Source organism: Psittacula echo, assembly GCF_963264785.1.
Source record: "Psittacula echo genome assembly, chromosome: 13".
Taxonomy (NCBI): domain Eukaryota; kingdom Metazoa; phylum Chordata; class Aves; order Psittaciformes; family Psittacidae; genus Psittacula; species Psittacula echo.
The window spans coordinates 4,272,499-4,291,092 of record NC_137749.1 but is presented as its reverse complement, the minus strand read 5'-3'; the positions used below and the strand labels follow the sequence as shown (position 1 = coordinate 4,291,092).

Below are 18,594 nucleotides of genomic sequence, written 5' to 3'. Positions count from 1 at the left end.
AAGTGTGCACTATTCAGAAACTGTTGATCTATGCAAAATGATGAAACAACACATGAGCTCCGCCAGGATCGCAGTCCCAGGTGCAAAGCAGCTGCTCTCATTCACTCCCGGCCTGCAGTGCAGGGGCGTTCCTGCTGGAGATGGGGAGTTTGGCGGATGCACAGGTTGAAAGGGAAGGACCAAAGAAGGTGGGTGTGCTTCCAGACTCCAGCTTGCTGCTCGGCTCAGTAATAACTGCTGTGCCTCCACAGCACAGTGCAGCTGGGAAGGGCAGATGCTCTGGCATTTCCTTCTTATTGATTATGTAGCATGAATACTGAAAGCAACTGGGGGCAGCTAATAGCAGTACATGGTGCCTGCCAAAATGTGCTCTGCGCCACATACCAAGTCCCTTTGCTAATCAGACGAGCTTTTAATTGCACACGTTCTACAGGAATCAAGCTGAGGAATTCTGTCAGAATTAAAAGTTACTGTTTCTACTCTCCCCACTGATTTATCATCACCATTTGCAATCAGAATTGTGCCAGTCCCATTCTTACTCCATAAGTATCTTTTCTTTTAAGCAATCTAGTATTCAAGTCAGCATGGCTTCTACTTGCCTTGTCACCGTGATGCAGAGCCTCTCCTGGGCTTGCATCCTTCCCAGACAGGCATGCTTATCTCTAGACAGACATCTTCATTCTTACACTGAGATGAAGGCTCTCTCACCAGCACAAATACTAAGCACATGCTTGTCTGAGGTGTCTCTTGCTTAAGTATGTGATCCTTAAACTTCTGCAGATCAGGCATTACTAACACTTGTTAGTTTAAGTAAATATCAACATTTCTTCATACTCATAAGCTGGTATCCCAGAAGGGTTTAGGAGTTGTTTATCTGGTGAAACCACAGCATATGGTGCCAGCTCTTTCTTGCAGCAATACTAACTGCAAACACTGAACCTGGTCTGTAAAAGCTGTTAATTAGGTGAAGCTAACACATATGTTTGAGCTATAAAGCAAGGTGGGGGCTTCTCCCTCTCCTTTTCCCCACTCAAATTACACAAATGGGGTTACAGAGTAATTTACGCATCATTGAGAGAAGTAAGAGGGGAAAATATCCAGGCAGATGTAACATACTTCAGTTCCACTGAAGTTCTTTGTAAGATAATGGGCTTTAAAAGCAATCTTCTGTGTACTGAGTAAACTTAGTGTTCATGATTCATGGCTCTAATCCCTGTGACTGAAATTTAAGATCTAAGGCTCCATGAAATTAAAAGAAAAAGACACAATTACATGCGTATTCATTCAATTTCATGTACTGAGCAGTCTTCCATTTTTCCAATGAATTTTTAACGGGGAAATAGGGGTTTCTAAAGGATGTGTACTTGAAAAAAAATAGCACGTCAGTTAAAACCTGTTCTGGTTGGCTGGGACAGGGTTAATTTCTTCATAGTAGTTGCTGTGGGGCTGTGTTTGGGATTTGTGCTGGAAACAGTTGATCACACAGGGATGTTTTCATTACTGCTGAGCACCCCTTACACAGAGCCAAGGCCTTTTCTGCCTCTCACGCTACCAGTGAGGAGTCGAGGGGGACACAGCCGGGACACCTCTCCCCAACTGACCCCCAAGATGTTCCAGACCAGAGGACATGATGCTCAGCATGTAAAGCTGAGGAAGAAGGAGGAAGGGGAGGACATTTAGAGTGACGGTGTCACCATTACACATGATGGAGCCTTCCTGGAGATGGCTGAACACCTGCCTGCCCATGGGAAGGGGTGAAGCAATTCCTTGGGTTTGCTTTGCTTGTGTGTGTGGCTTTTTCTTTACCTAATAAACTGTCTTTATCTCAAACCATGAGCTTTCTCACTTTTACCCTTCTGATTCTCACCCCACGCCACCCAGGGGAGTGAGTGAGTGGCTGTGTGGGGCTGAGCTGCTGGTTAGGGCTAAACCAGAACAAACAGCTGAAGTTAACCAGCTCTCCTGCGCCTGCTGCTTTCTTGGCATTCCTGGACAATGCAAGTCACCTCCAGATTTCCCCTTTTCCCATAAATACTTCATAGATGCCCCAACACAGTGTACAAAAGTGCAAGAACACTTAAGTGTGCACAGCCCTGTTACAGGACACCGGCCATTCAGCGCTCACATAGACAAGAGAGTCAAAACAGTTTCTAGCCATCACTAGACCACACATCCCATTGCACCGCATGCACTGCGGTCCTGCTAACGCTTGTCATGTCAGCACAATGCTCAGCATATTTGGTGCTTTCTGTGAAGAATTTCCATCCCTGGAATGGGAATCAGTCTGTGAAAAACTAACCCTGATTTATCACATGAAAAAAAGCATTAATCTGTAGTGGGTCTGTGGCCATTTAAAAATGGGAACTCCCTAAAGGCTGAAAGTACAGATGGGCTCCAAAAGGGCCTCAAAGTATTTTGAACCTGATTCCTATCCAGTGTTGTCACTTTTCTGGAGGGACGGTCTGTGTCTCCCTGTAAAGCCATTATTGTAACTGCAGTATTCCCATATACCATGCATACAAAAAGCAGTTTCTAAACGGCGGCACAATGGTAACAACAGAGGGGCTTTATCTACAGCACAGGGGAGATGAGGAAAAATGTTCACTGGCTACAGAGGAGCAGACAGTGAGGGTGAAAAGGGGAGTTCAGCTCTTGCCCGTCACCTCTGTGCCTGTCCCAGGGGTCCCAGCTCCCACACTGGCTCTCGGAGCTTCCCATGGACTGTGCTATGCCATCTCCTTGGAGCTGGCTCCTGTGGACAGACTTGCAGGGAACACTCACCCAGGGAGACAAGAGGGAGGTCCTTGAGGGTGAGTGCACCAGAAAGAAGCCCCAGTGTATTGAAAATACGGCCAGATTTCCATTCAAGTGAACTGTCTTGGGGCTCTCGAAATTGTCAGGAAGACACTGACTGACACAGCAGATCTTTCCAAGAAATACTTCATCTCTTTTTCATGTCAGAATGACACAATCATGAGCCTAAGCTTAACTCCTTAAGGCAAAGTGCTGGATTTGCTTCCGTATAAAAACAGATCTAAGCCTGTGCTGAAGATGGCACGCTTCAGTTGTGACACAGCCTCGACTCAGAAGCTTAACTTCTGCACATAAATTCAGTTCACTGCAATTATCATACCACACATGCATCAGCTGCACCTCGGGCACATGGAATCCCTTGGAAGCGGCCCCCTATATAACTCACTGTTTCTGATGGCCAAACACCTACAAATCCTCCTCCTCGCTGAGGTTTCTTGCCAGACCAGGGAAAGAGAAACCCAAAGTTTAAGAAAGCTTAAAAGTTTAAGAAGCTTAAGGGAGGAGGGAACAGGCAGTGGTGTGAGCGCTATCTGAAGGGTTTGCAGGACTAAGGGGCCGCTGACATCTCCCGCTGACACCTTCCGCCCTTATGTCCTCTTTCATCAGCACTCGACCTTTAAGTGTCTTCCACCACAGGTAAAGGAGATGGCACTGCCAAGGGTGACAGCTTTCCCTGCACGTTGCTACCCCAACATGGACTTCAGCCCCACATGACACACACTGCCGCAAGTCACTGACCAGTGTCTGTATTTCTCTAGAGGTTCTCTGCCAGTCACCTCAATACATTTTTAGAAAGAGAATTAACTGTCACAACCCTGCTATTTTACCAGGAAAGGAACAGAGCTTATTACAACACTCAGACAGAAAGGGAGCCCTGAGGACACATGGTGTGTGACACTGACACATGGCCAGTGGCCCTGCAGTGAGCAGCCCGGGGTTGCCAGGTCTGAAGCTCCCAACATCAGAGCAGACTGATTGTGCTGGGGCTGCAAAGCACGTAACAGACCACAGAGTCTTCTCTTTGAGGAGAATTTTTAAAACCTCCTAATTACAGAGAGTAAATGTCAAAATTCCTTCGTCTTGGATGACACAAAATTCCCTTTTCCCGCAGAGCTCTTCAGAAACCATGTCCGACCCAAATCAATGGTTTGCTGCTGGCTTTAACATTAAGACAGAAATTGAGTTATCAGAAAAAATCAGTGTAGAGCTACCCGACTCCTGCATCACTCTCTTCACTGCTTCATCTTTGCTCCAAAGCCCACATGATCGGAGTGGACTGAGCTTCCTTCTCACCAAGTAAGACCCTGTTAAAATCCAGCTACAAACAAGCGCTCTTCCTGTCTGTCAGTCTCCCATCTACAGCCGCAGCGCACGTACTTGTATGAACTCCATCTAAATGCCAAGATAGATCTGTAAAGCTCTTCAGTTTCCCCATTGACTCTGGGCAGAAATAACCAATCCAACTCATGCATGAAAGAGAAGTGACAAACCACAGAGTGCTGCCATAAGCCTTCTATTGTACTTTTGGATTTTTCTCTTTGGTTTGTTTTTCAACATTTTCCCTTAGGGCTATGTACACACAGAAAAACATGCCACAGCCATGGAATGTAAAAACCACAGGAATGGAGCAAAAAGGTTTCTATCTTTCCTTAAAGCCAGACCAATTCATTTCATCACAAGTATATGTAGAACTCGTACAGCACATAAATACACCCCAAACCGTGGAATCATAGAAAACATGTATCCATTTGGCTCTTAGTAGCAGTTAAACTTTCCTAACCAGAAAGTGTAAGGGCGCGTTACGGACTTAACAAACAGCATATTCTCTCAGGAGTTAAGCAAAGGATGAGCACACCAAGGGTGGTTACTTGTTTTGACCATGCACGTTTCTTTATATTCCTTTAATAATGCCACATTTGCCTCATCACTCAGACAATATTCCCTAAAAGCCTCTGTTATGGTCTCAGGAAATACGGCTTCATTTAAAGCCTCTGCCATTGATACAGCATGGAAGCAACCTGACAGCTTCTTTAGACTATCCCTGTGCCTGTGTCCTGTGCAGGAGAGATGTTGCTGCTCCCTGCTCAGAGGGGTTGTGAGCTGCTTCAACACGGAGGAAGGAGGCACCTAGACAGTAGGTTTGTTGGGCTAATTGCTGTTGTTACACACACAGAGCTACTGAGTGCATGAGGATACAGACAGATTGTGCCGGAAAAGGGAGTGGTGTCATTAAAAATAGTGCTTTGTTAAAAATCCCCAAAAAAGGGATAGAAAAAACCTACGTTAAAAATCCCTAGAAGAAGAGACAGGGAAAGCAAAACGAGAATAAACCAGCCAGAATACAAAGCAGGCTGACAGCACTGGCAAATGTACCTGATCGAGCCATACATCATTTCCAACTTTAGCCTTCTCCTTGCATTGATCTCCCACTGCTGTGGCAAAGGAGGGCTTAGTGCTATTTTGTCTGGGATTTTAACTACACTGCCATGTATTCTTCCCGTCCATTCACCTTATTCTCTGGTAAGATTTCACACTCTTTCAGCTTTTCTTTCTGCTTTTTCTTTTCACTCTTCTTTCATTTTTGTCCCTTTAAGCTCTCAGATCTTATAGCCATGTGGTTTCCCCTATCTGTTGTATTCTCCACCCATACTTTCCAAAGGGGCTTCAGAGAGTTGGATCCTCACACCCTCTTAGTTTATGTTGGTGATGAGTGCCTAAGAGACATTTAAAAGCTGGACAGTCAGCATCTCAAAACCAAAAGGCTTCCTACACAGGCACAGAAGCCTGTGATCCACTGGGATACGCAGCCACAAGGGAGGTACATCCCAGGAAATCTGAACACCTAAGAAAGGATTACCAAAACCACCTCTAAAAGTGAGCTCATGAGCTTCCAGCATAACTGGAACCTCTTCCCCCAACCTCCTCCTGTCTCCCTAGGGAATGCCTGTAACCACTGAGCAGCAGAAGGGCAGAGGCACCATGTCCTGTGACCTTTGCCTGCGCTGCCTCAGCAGCCACACTTCCAACATTCTGGCTTGAAGCTCTGCCTGCAGACACATCCTGGACACGCACTGATTGTCTTCCAATGGAAATGGCTCTGTCCAGTGTGGCAGGTACCGAGGAGCACCCTGTGTCCACTTCATTTTCTGTCTGCTAAGAGGTAATGTGAAAAAGGTCACCGGGGTTCTCACCACTGACATGGCCCTTACCTATAAATACCCCAACCTTTCAAGGAGGGGAGAGCTCATGAGTTTAAAGGATATTAGTTCTGCCTGCCAACAATATCATCTTTATAGCACAACATCCCCCTGCAGCAGGCAACTCTGAAATCAGCTGGTGGCTACCAAAGCTATTAGGTTCTGTTTACTGAAATAACTCTATTAAAGTCTCATGTTTTATGCAGATCATAGATGTAGTCCTATTGGTTTAACTGGAGAGAGCACCCTTTCTTGTGGTAGAAAGATGTTTGCTTTTCTACACTTTGCTGCCTGCCTTGCTGCCTCACACAACAGTGCACAGCTGGTGCCAGGTCACCAGTTCCCAGTGAAGTGCAGGGCATTTGCACTTACTGATTCAGCATTAAGGGCCACTCTTGTGCAGATGTATTCTGCATTGCCAATCTACAGCCCATTTCTAGCTCTGCTCTCACACTCAAGGGGATTATTCGGAGAAGATTTTACTCAAACTAGAATAACCAAAATGCATTTCTGCTTTCCTGTTCTGCTCCAGAGGCCGCTATCTAGAAATCACGTTTGCTCTTTGAAACTTCTCTCACACACTTCACAGTACCCAAAAGGCAACACTGGAGTGCTCAGAAGCCATGGAAAAGGTCTGGTACAAAGGGCCTGTTCTCATGATATAAAAAGGCCAACTCAGTTGCTGATAGCACTAGTGGGTATCTGTGCTGCCTTCCTGGAGAGCAGCACAGGCACAAGGGCTGTAGCTACAGGAAAGAGGTCAGGCAAGGTTGCACCAACATGCTGCACTGGGCTGGGGAGTTGGGAAGGGATGAGCTGCTCCAGGCAGATTCCTGCTTTTCAGGCTACCTTGTGTTTCTTTTCCTTAGTTCTGTTCTTGTCTCTCAGTCTCATCCCAGCTTTCTTTATATAAAATCACCTTCATTTTGAGGTACCTCAGGCTTTTCCCTGGGCTTGCTGCAGCTCTCTCTGAACTCCCACTGACAGACAGGAAAATAATTACTTGAAACACAGGCAGCAGCAGCCGCTTTCAAATCCTCTCCAGTCTCATTAAACAGGATCCCTTCCCATCCTGACCCACAGACACTCAGACAATGTCAGCAACCTTCTTCAAGGAACAAGCACCTTCTCCAAGGAGTCGCGTTCCTGTACGGAACCACCTCTGCATTCTTCAAATGGGCCTTATTTTCTTACAAGAATTCAGGAGATCAAAGTTGGCAATACAAGATTTTTCCTCAACAAAATTAGTTACACAAGATGAAAACACCAATAATAACATAAGGTGATTAAATAAGCCACGTTATCAAGTTTGCTACGAACAGAAGGTCCTAACAAATGGCTGTCTACCAGACTTTAGACAACCATACTCACCAACAACTGCAAGAAACAAACAAGCTCTAGCTTAAATAGTCATTGTTGTGTGGTATCCACAGAGTGTGTCCTCCCAGGGACAAAAAAGCTACCCCTGGGCCTCGGCTGTAGGAGTCAGAGGAGGTGTTGCAGTCAGGGGGAGACACACAGCTCTGGCACTTTGCTCTATGGAAAAGGCAGCCCCGTATCCACAGCCACTGTTTCCCTTCCACCATTTACTTGTTGCAGTGTTAGTCTGTCCTCACTTATGGTGCCAGAGCCCTGATCTTCACCCAGTAATTCTGCAAATGTTTGCTTTGCATTTACAGTGCACAAAAATGTACTTAAAACCCCAGCAAGGAAGGATTTACTCCAAGGAAGGATCTTCTCGTTTTACACTGAAAATCTCTCATCTAACCTCGCTGCAGGATGGGGAAATCTGTAAGTCCAGAGCTGCTGTGTCGCAGGGACCGCTTCAATCTGCAGTTTTCCAGCAGTGGTATATTGAAATCTTGTATTTGTGGGGTATCAGTAAAAGTTGTGGAGAGAAAATCTCCCCTGGCAACATGTACCTTTGAAAGGCCCTTTCAAAGCAAACATTCCAGCAGTGCTGCGTTCCCGTCTCCTCCTTCCTCCCCTTACCCCCTCCCCTATGCTCTTAACATCAGAATAATCCATTTCTTTGTGCCCCATCTTCTGAAACTGTTTCACCTCACCTTCATGCACCTGGCTGGGGAAGACCTCACAGGCAAAGGTTACATGCTTTCACACAGCACTATCAGGATTGTGTGCTTCTTGGCAGCCAGGTGTTATCAGCTGCCTATATTATTCAGTTATCAGCTGGCCATAAAACACTCAGTTTTGGGGGGAAAAACCTAAAAATCATTGTATTCTGAAACACTGATTGCATCAAATAGCAGCTAGCTCAGAGCACAGTAACCACGCTGGGCTCAGCCGATTAAAAGCTCGCTTGGAAAATTGGGGCTTGCTGAGCCTCTGTGGAAAGAAATGAATTAGGAAGGAAAACAATAAGGAAGGGCATACATTAATTTTGCTCTGCAGTGGATAATGGGAGGTATAAGAGATCTGAGGAAGAACTGTGTTTCTTAAGGATCTTCTCTGATGCTTTCAGAAGAAAGCCTGAGAGCCTTTGGAAAAGGGCTGCAAATTAAATCCAAACAATAATCTCAGAAGCAGCAATTGGGAAAGAGCAAATAAATAAAGCATATAAATAGGAGGCAGCATTTCCTGCTAGGAACTTGCCATTTCTGACAATGCATCTCAAACAAAGAACTGCCCCTCACTGGCATTCCTGCTGGGCCATCTCCATTCTCCAATCCCTGGGTAATGTCGTTCCCCCCCTCACCGCTAAGCTGCACTGGGTATTTGTACAAGTAGCTCACTAAAGTATTACCTCCCCCAATGTCTATATTGTAGGAAGCCCGTGTAACTCTGGCTCTGCTATGAGATCTGTAGGGAATGCACTGTGTACACAGGACTTCCATTCAGAGATGAGTACAGCATCAGCACACCACAAATAACAAATGGCTGCAACTCAAATAAACACCCCAATCTTCTTCAATGACCTGTACATGCACTTTACAGCCTTTTCCTGATGTTTGCAAGAGTTCATATATCTCTGCTCATTATTCCCCTGTTCCTTACAACACTTCCTTTTCTCTGGCTCACAACAAACTTGTGGATCCAGGCGGATGTTTCAGGCAGGTTTTACTTCCCAGCCCAAGGCAGGACTGTGTTGCTCAGCCCATAGGGCCACTGGTGCTCTCTAGCAGGACTCAGGTGACTGAAGTTCCTGTTTGCCTCCCAGGGCATGGATTCTGCTACCAGTACCAGTCCTAGGAGCTGTTTGACCACCACGTACTTCAATAGAAACCCACAAGCAATGTGCTTGTTTGTTCTAGAATCATGGAGCACTCCCAGTGCTTTTCCTCAGGAGAAATTCATCAAACGAGTAAAATTAAATGACCAAATATTAACAAAACAGAGATTCGTTTTCACACTGAAATCAGTGGAAAGCTCCTTTAATTCCCCAGCTGAGCATCACAGAATTCCAAATCTTCCCTCTCAGGAGTTGTAAAGTGTAGATGTGATGGATTTAGTTTCTATTTCCTATTGAACAAATGCAAACTTTAAAGTTTGAATCACTGCTTGACACTTGATTTTTTTAAAGACACACCTGGACCATGCTCCAACACCCTGACTTGACTCACAAAAGCAGCTCTCAACCTCTCCAGCAATTAAAGGAAGTCCTTCCTGTGGCAGTGAACAGTTTGGTACAGTGACATCAGTACATATCAGACCTTAAGAATCCACAACGCAAACCAAAATGCTAAATCCTGCCATTTAATTAACCTGAAGCCACGGTTCCCACTGAAGGCAACAGGCGCTCTCACTACAGTGCACAACGCAAGGAGAAGGAGAGAAAAACCCCGCATCAGCACGTACCTTCCATTCCCTGTACCTCATGCCAATGGTGAAAGAAATACCATTTATAACTTCACTTTGTTCTTTCATCCTTATTTAATGACTTGTCTAAGTCATTAATCCAGTATTTAGTTACTATTCTTTAAGGCTGGATTTTCCCCATTCCCCTCAAAATCCCAGACACACCCCAGTCCTGATCTGCCTGGCTACACATCACTTCTCCTCGTGTTGCCATTCCTGTGATGGAAATCAAAATAGTTTTAATTTTGATTTCCAATTCTATATGAGAATGCAGAAATATTAATAATTTAAAACATAGCAAGAAAAGAAGTCTTCTACCGCAGAGGAGAAAGGAGCTGGAGACTGTCAATGGGAGGTGCTTTTTATGTCAGATAAATTAACTGCACTTCAAAATGATTGTGGCATGTCAGCCTCATCACCTTCATCCTCAACTCCAATTATGCTTCTCAAAGGAATGCATCTCAGAACACAGCACTAAACCACAGGTGTGGATAAGTGAAACCACAAGAACATATCCTCAAGCTGCATTCAAAATCCAACTGCGACCCACAGAACCTGTTTGTGAGTTGAAAGATTCAGCATCGTATGTACATTTTAACATACATTTTTGGTGCCAATAGCAACATTATTGCTTATATTGGGATGCTGTGCCATCCAGAAAGCATCATTTGCTGCCTAGTCTACTCCTCTCAACTATCACATCAGTGAAGAGGGTGAAAGATAAAGACATTTCTCAGCTGACAGCTAATGGCTGTTTTAACTTTCACAAACTGGAGCAAACTTTGCCCTCTCCAACACCTCTGTCACTCCAGTGCCTTTCACAGAGTCGCCTGACTTTAGCCGAGAGCACATTTTGGCCCCTGGGGTTTGACAACAATGGGAATCTGAATTAATGTGCCCAGCCAGAATGAGAGTTCAAGAGGTATAAAAGCCTCAGAACCCATGAGGTTCACGCATCTGCAATTAAAATATTTAAATGGCTGGCTGCATTAAAGTTTATAAAGTAGAGTTCATTTCCTACAGAGCTTAGAGACAATGCCTCCAGAAGTTTGTCATTTTCTCCCAACAGCAGTTACTTATGGCTGCATTTGCCTTTGTTGAGCCTGGACTGAGTTGTTTACCCTGTGCATCTCTTAGTATAAAATACCGAGTTTATCCTAAGCAGCATCAGGGCTAATGATTGCTTCCCAGGACTGGGATCCATGCCCTTTGCATCTCTGCTCTCAGAGCAGCCAAATGCTAAGCCATAGAATTGTTTTCTTCCTCTGAAGCAGCAGCTGGTCCCTTGGAAGACACCATAAGCATCTCTGCCGAGATCTGTGTAATTGCACATGTCGGCATGGTCTGTTCTTAACGTATCCTCTCCCAGACAAAACACTGTTTTCTCAAGCTGGCTTTGAAGACTGTGTGTGTTTAAAAATAGCTTCAGGAAGACACACACATATATTTTGCTATAAACTGTGTACAATGTGTACTGTGTACAGAATATTAATTCTTCAATATGTGAGTTTGTGAGATTGCCTCTTTGGCATCATTATTGCTATACATGGAGCTGGTTTGTGTGCAAATATGATTCCAGACCCGAAGTTTCATTTTGGCACGATCATAAAACAACATAGATTTCAACCTGTTGCTGTGTAACAAGAACGTTTTCTAAGATAAATGCAGTCAGATATTTTTAAGATAACATGCAGCAAGGCTGAGCTACTCTTTTCTGAGCATACTTTGTCTGCGTATGAAACTAATTAGCAAAATCCAGTGACCCGAATGTCAGAACCTCTGATACTTCAGAAAAAGGCACAAACCTTAATTCAACAGTTGACATATTGTGGAGAGATCTGCCACGCTCTCCTGCCTATCTCCTATGACTCAAAGATGAAGTTTGTATGGGGGCAAAGAGGGTGTTATTTTGGCCAAAATAACTAGAAATCATAAGAAGCTCTAATTCACGAGTCTGATGAGTTGCAACCAACTCAGGGATATTTAATTATTGCTCTAACTTAGACATACCTGTCTACAGCTGCAAAAGACAGGATGGCACAATATTTGACAGGCTTCTTGTCAGTAAGTCCCACTAGACTAAGAGTATCAGAGTATCCTTATCACCACAGCAGCCCTATTGAGACAGAGACCAGCAGCTTCACAAAAAAGGTCTCGCTTAAAGCAGAAGTAGACCAGAACTTCTTGGTCCCAAGCAGGATCCTCACCTCCTAAGCACTCCTGTTCAGCTGAGGAATACTTCACTGCCATAAACCTCTTGCCTCTGCCATGCACCAGGGAAGTCATTATTTCAGGGGGCTTTGTAATGGACTGTGGAGTCCATTACCTCAGAGCTCCCAGAGATGGAGATGAAGCTGACAGCGACTTGAGGTTGTTAACAGCTGATTTCATGGATCTGATGATACGGACTCACTGGCACTAATCAGGTGAGATTAAAAGGACAGCATGGACAGGGAGGCAGACTCACCACATGAAACATTCACACTTCAAAAGCTTTCTAGTTGATCAGCTGCCTGCCACAGCCCTGACCCATCCCCTGCTTTGGGGCACAATGCAGTGGTTCAGCCTCCAGGGCTTTCGGCAGCATTCGGCTGCACTGAAGAAAAAGAACACTTAAAAACTAAGATCTAGTTCAAAATGAATTGTGGACTATACCAACTGGCACTAAAGTAAATCCATCACATAAACAAATAGAATGTACTTAAACTGCTCCCAGAAAGATCTCAGACTCCTGGAGTGAGTTAATTTCTGTGCAAGTGACCACAAAATAAAGCTCTTGGATAATATAGGGATAAGGTACTCAAAAATATGATAGATGGAGGAGTAAGATTAGCTGCACTTTATGTACAAATGCATTACATTCTTGATCACGTACTTTAATGGGGAAGCAGCTGCAGAACTTGTGAATTACAGGCTCTGGCTTTGTCTTCAGAGCTCCTGCATAAACAGTTGCATTTAACAACTCCAGGCAGGCACTTCCTTCTGTAAATTGTCCTAAGATATGCTGTGAGTCTGCAGCAAGGAACTGTTCCCAAAAATTTAGTATCATCTAAGTCGGAGAACCGCAGTATCCCTCCCTTTCCCTAGGTTTTATTTCCCTCATGGATCCTTGTAGCAGTTACTGTGCTGGGGTTTGAGAACACTGTGCCCAACGTACATGAATAAGGCCCTCAGTCACCCACCTGCTTTTTGTCTGGAAGAGGGAAGAACCTTCCTCAGATTCAATCTATTTCAGCTATTACCTTTCCTGCCTAAGCCATGCTATTTTTACTGCACATTAGATAAAGCCTAGCTGGCTGCTGCTAGGAAAATTAGGGCTTCTATTGTTTTAACATTAATTATAGAGAGTTCAAGGCAAGGTTTGTGTTAGAAAAGTAGGAGGTATGGTTTGAATTTTACTTTCATTATAATTAGACAGGAAATTATGAAAAGGTGAAGAATAATTCACTGAAGTGCTTTCCTCTAGCAAGCTAACATGAAAAGTGCATTCTCGTGCAGGGGGAGTTCATGGTGTATTATCGAAACACCATTGTTCTTAATGTATGCCCTTGCCTGGTCACACTGAGCCTCTTCTATTGCGCTTTATATGTGGGTGGAAATGGGCAGGATGAGGCCCTCTGACTCTTGTCTGTGCAATTGAGGGCCCTTTCTTTTACCAAAAAATTAAGCTAAATTAGCCCATGGTGTACCTCCATGGAAGCCATTTGAATTACTGCCGAGATTAATTTGAACCATCAGTCAATTTGCGAGTAACTTGCAAGAGACAGGAAAACATGACTAATCTACGAATGAATTAATTGGGCAGCTGTCTCCCTTTCACTTGTGCACCACTGAGATAAACATTTGGACTAAGAAGCTGTCCTCATGATTTCCTCACTTGATGCTGCTTTGCGGGTGATGTTTGTGATTACCATGTAACCACAATGTTTTCAGAATGGTTCTTCATGTGAGATTACTGTGGTTCAGGCTTTTAAAGGCACTTTCGCAGGGAGGAAAAAGGAGTGCATGGATCTTGTTTGGAGATTCTGAGCAGCTGTAAAGATTAACTGTGCCAAAGCCCCAGAGACGGTAATAAACCATCTCAAGGTGTTCCCTGCATCATGAATGTTGGTCTAACTCTTTACTTCCCTCTGTCTATGGCTCAAAAGCCAGTGGGGAGCAAGCAAAACCCATTGTAACAGGCCAGCAAAACCTGAGCAGTGCTTACACTTCCTGGCAGGACGGATGAGCAAAGGTGGGCCTTGTGATGGTAAAACTGCTTTAATCTTTTTCCTCAAGGCTTTTTTCCCCTACCCGCAAAGACTGAGGCCCCATGGTTCAGCATACATATAGAAAGGTTCATCCCACCACGCCTACAGATCCTTTATCTCTCAGTGCATTGCCTATTACCAAAGTAGCTGAATAATTTCTCAATAAATTCCATCAAGTTTCCACCACTATTTTCCTTCCAGCTCCACAACCCTACTTAGCTTTGATTTGCAGGAAAAGTGGGGAGACTGGGAGAGAAGTCCTTCAAGTGAGTTTGTGGCAAAAGACCACTGAAGCTAATGAGACTCTAGTGGAGATAAGGATTTTGACCATTCAGAGTCAACAGCAGCTTCAGAAACTACATAAGGCAGGCCAAGGCTGGGAAAAAGATGTTATTTCTCCACCTTGTTTGCAGATAAGGAAGCAACATTCCAAGAGGAATGAGTGATTTACCCACAGTCACACAGGAAATCAGCAAGAGATATGGAAATTAATGCTGAGAATCAGTTCAGTGTTTTAATCATAAACCCAATCTTTTCCCTCAAATGCCAACAGCTTTCAATGTTCCTTTTCAATAATGGAATAAGCAAAAGAGTTCCACTGACTTACAGGAATGTTTCCATCAAAATATTTTAGAGGGCAGCCTGTCAAAATGGTTGGTCAGTATTAAGAGCTATGTCCAACTCCAGCGATTAGCAATTGTAGGGACCAGGGTTTGTAGCTGAACTAAGTTTATTTGTGAGATCCCTTTGAGGATCAAGTCATGCTGAGGTCAGATAATGCAAGGTCAAAAAGCAACAGATGTGTTTTTATATTTACCACTAATTAGGTAGACTTTGAAAAGTGGGGACTGAAATACTCTCTTGCTGGGAAGCTATTAAACTGTTCAGCTGAGGAAATATACAGCTTAGAATAGGAAAGATCCCTATCTCTTGCCTTCAAATAAATCGCTCATACATCATCTACCTATTTGACCACCTCTGAGTAGTATCTGTATCAGTGTGACATCTAGGTAACTGCCTGTGGAAGCATGCTCTGCATAAATACATATCAGCCTGGGCCAAAGTCTGTTTTTATTTAAACCGGCTACGATTCATTGTGTTGTAATTGAAAATAATGGTGTTACAGCAGTGATCAAAGAATTGTCTCATTAACTGTCTGCTAAATCATCAGCTATTAAACAGAAATAAAAGGTTAAGAATGCAACACTCTGTTCTGCCCAAAAGAATATGAATATCTCTGCAATTACAAAGAAACAATAAAGGCAGAATTAACAGCGAAAAAAAGGTTAAGATTAGGCAATTACAGCCAAAATGCCTGACAACTCCTATTAGAAGGTTTAGCAGTATGACCTATATAGAAATGGCAACACAAATTTGGAAGCAAAGTCAATACTGATTTTAGCAAAGGGGCTTGTAAACAGAATATTCATTTTGCTGAAAAAAATATAGACACATAAGCTCTGTACTACATCTTACCTCAGGTAATTAATGGTTATGGATTCAATCCTGCAACCAATACCTGTATTTCAAGTTAAAAAAATGATACCTGAATGACATTCAGTCCGAGAGCACCTCTCAGTAATTTGTGATTGAAATCCATTATAGGCATATTGTGATTTTCACAAAAATAACACTACTCCCATTCTATATCGCCAGAGTGATGCAAAATAAACTTAGTGAAGACCACAGTCAGACCTTTTCATTAGGTCAATATATTAGAAAGTTGGGTACCAGCTCTGGGAAAGAATCCCAGAGACATTCTCTCCTTTCTGTCAGTGATCGGATACCCAAATAATTTACCCAGGAGTCAAATGAAGCCCTGATTTATACCAACTTACACACTACCAAAGCCAAAAAGAATTAAAGTGCAAATCCTGTAAAGCCTGTGCAGAATTTTGGCCTGTGTTTTGGTCTGTGCTGAATTAGATCACTGAAAGGAATGGGAGGATGCTCATCAGCTTGAAGGTGCTTTGGAGAAGATCTAATTCCACCCAGATACACAATCCGTTTTGAAAAAGCAAGAGAGGACGATGGTCAAAGAGAAGAGCTTTCCTTTCCTGAAGTGTATAAATCCACAACTAGAAATCTTGTCTCTGCTCACAGAGGTCCTGTCAAGCCTTACTTAGTTGCCAGCTTCATACCTTTGAAATCTGGGAACCATAACAACCAGAACTGCTGACTGAACCAAATGGACTTTAAACAGGCATGTTTTTGAAACACATCATCTCCCTAATGTTGTCTGCAGATACTAATTTTATTAGTGGAGAAAGAATGGGAGTATTTTCCCTGATCTTTTCCTATCTTGTTCAGTCCAGTATTCTCTAACTATGTCAAGTCCAAGGAAAATTAATAGAAAGAAAAGCTTAGATCTGGATCTGGTTTTCTGAAGTGCACAGAAAAGACAGGCTCAGTAACATGTTGATGATATATAACTTGGTGCCGGAGTTCATAATATGAACAATTCATTGTTCATATTTATCAACTGATAAATAACAGCCATTAATCAAATAATAGCTGTACAGTACACAGCAAAAAAGAATAGCAAACTTTATCAGGAGAGTCTTTTCCTTTGACAACTAAGACAGTCATAAACAGTCATTCATGTTCCTTCTGGTAAGGACAAAATTTGGTTTACAGGAAAAGAAACTGTGATTTTTTTTTTTTCTTTCCCTACCTGATATGTACGGGAAAATACAAAATCACAGGCTAGAGCCTCAAGAAACCTATTCCATCACTGGCTGAGGACACTGGAACAGTCACTTCCATGAAAAGGGAGTATCACACTAATGTCCTTTTTAAAACACTTTGAGGTCTGAAGAGCACCAAGCATTGTAACTGAGCCCCAAGCTATCATCTTGTCTGAGGATACAACAGCACACATGCCTCTGCTCAATAACTGGAATATTATTTATTATTTCCCTTCATGATAAATGGAGCTAAATCTTAACGAAACAAGTCAGAAGCGAGCAGAGATTGCCTCACTAAGGCTTTTGCCCAAACCCACCCTGCCTCTCCTGTTGCTACCTAGGATCCAAAGGGTGGCATCTTTCACCTACCTATAAGTCTCTGAAAAAGGAAATACCTACAAAGTTACAGTAGCTCTGTAATCTCTTTAACTGCAAAGGAATATCTTTGTTGCTGAAGCTAAAATGCAATGAAATTTTGTTTGGTTTAGAGAATGTAATTTATCCCAAAAATTGGTAACAAGCTTATTCAGAGTTGTCACAAAGTGCATTTTTTGTTCCAGCGTATCATCTTCAAAATAAATAGCTTTGCAGTGTGCAATTCCTTAGCCAGCTAAAGAACATGAAAATTTATCTGACAAAGTACAAGCTATCTATTAAGACTTTTGCGGCCTTATCTACAAAGAGGTTATAATAATAGGTTAGAAGCACACAGGTACAGGATGTGGGTTTCAAATCCAACCTGAAGAGAACTTAAAGAAGTGCTCAGGTCTGGAAAACATTCACACAGACCACAACTGGTAGCTGGAATATGGGGAGAAAGTTGTTTCTTGAAAGCTACAGAGACAGTTTATCGTAAGATCTACAGGTTATAGGATTACTGTGTAAAAAGGGCGACCACACTACCCTATTTTTTATAGCATTTATATATAAAATACACTGCATTTTCCTGGAATTGAAACAAAGAAACTATCTTTCCAGGACTACCCTAAGAAACATATACATATATACATACATATATAATGACAAAAAAAGCCCACCCCTACAGAATTCATTGTAGTCAATTCTTAAGTTTATTTCATTAAGTTAAATCTCATGGATTAAGATCAGCCCTGAGGAGAAAGCCTTGGAGGTGTTGGTTGACAAGAAGCTCAGCATGGGCCCAAGCCAACTATATCCTGGGCTGCAACAAAAGGAGAGTGACCAAAAGGAGAGCAGGTCAAGGGAGGTGAATCTCCCACCCTACTACACTCTAGTGACACACACACCCCACCCCACCCCCCCCTCCGCAGTCCTGCATCCAGTGCCTTAAAGGGGATGACAACAAAGTTGGAAAGGGATTTTTGACAAAGGCCTGTAGGGACAGGACAAGAGGGAATGGCTTTAAGCTGACAGAGGTCAGTTTACATCAGAGAGATTTAGATTAGACATTAGGCAGAAGCTCTTTTCTGTGAGGGTGCTGAGGCGCTGGCACAGGGTGCCCAGAGAAGCTGTGGCTGCCCCATCCCTGGCAGTGTTCACGGCCAGGTTGGACACAGGGGCTTGGAGCAAGCTGCTCTAGTGGAAGGTGTTCCTGCCCGTGGCAGGGGTTGGAAATGGATGAGCTTTAAGGTTCCTTCCAACCTGAACTGTTCTGTGCTTTAAGACATGAAAAAAACACCCCCAAACCACATAATGAAACAAATAAACCTATTAAAGATGCTCAAAAGTAGCTCTTTTATGCCTAAAAACAATGATGAGCTGAAAGCAGAAAGCTATGCAATGGTGTCAGAAGTCACACAGTCAATGTCTTGCTAAAGTCACATTATGCTTTTTCATCTCAATGTCAGGGAG

At 43.3% G+C, this 18,594-nt stretch overlaps 1 protein-coding gene across 1 annotated transcript in view; it reads right to left on the bottom strand.

Moving 5' to 3' along the window:
- TMEM132B (transmembrane protein 132B) overlaps nt 1–18,594 on the bottom strand; it is a gene marked incomplete at both ends in the record, with an annotated part of 233,740 nt that overhangs the window by 18,009 nt on the left and 197,137 nt on the right. The window lies entirely within an intron of this gene.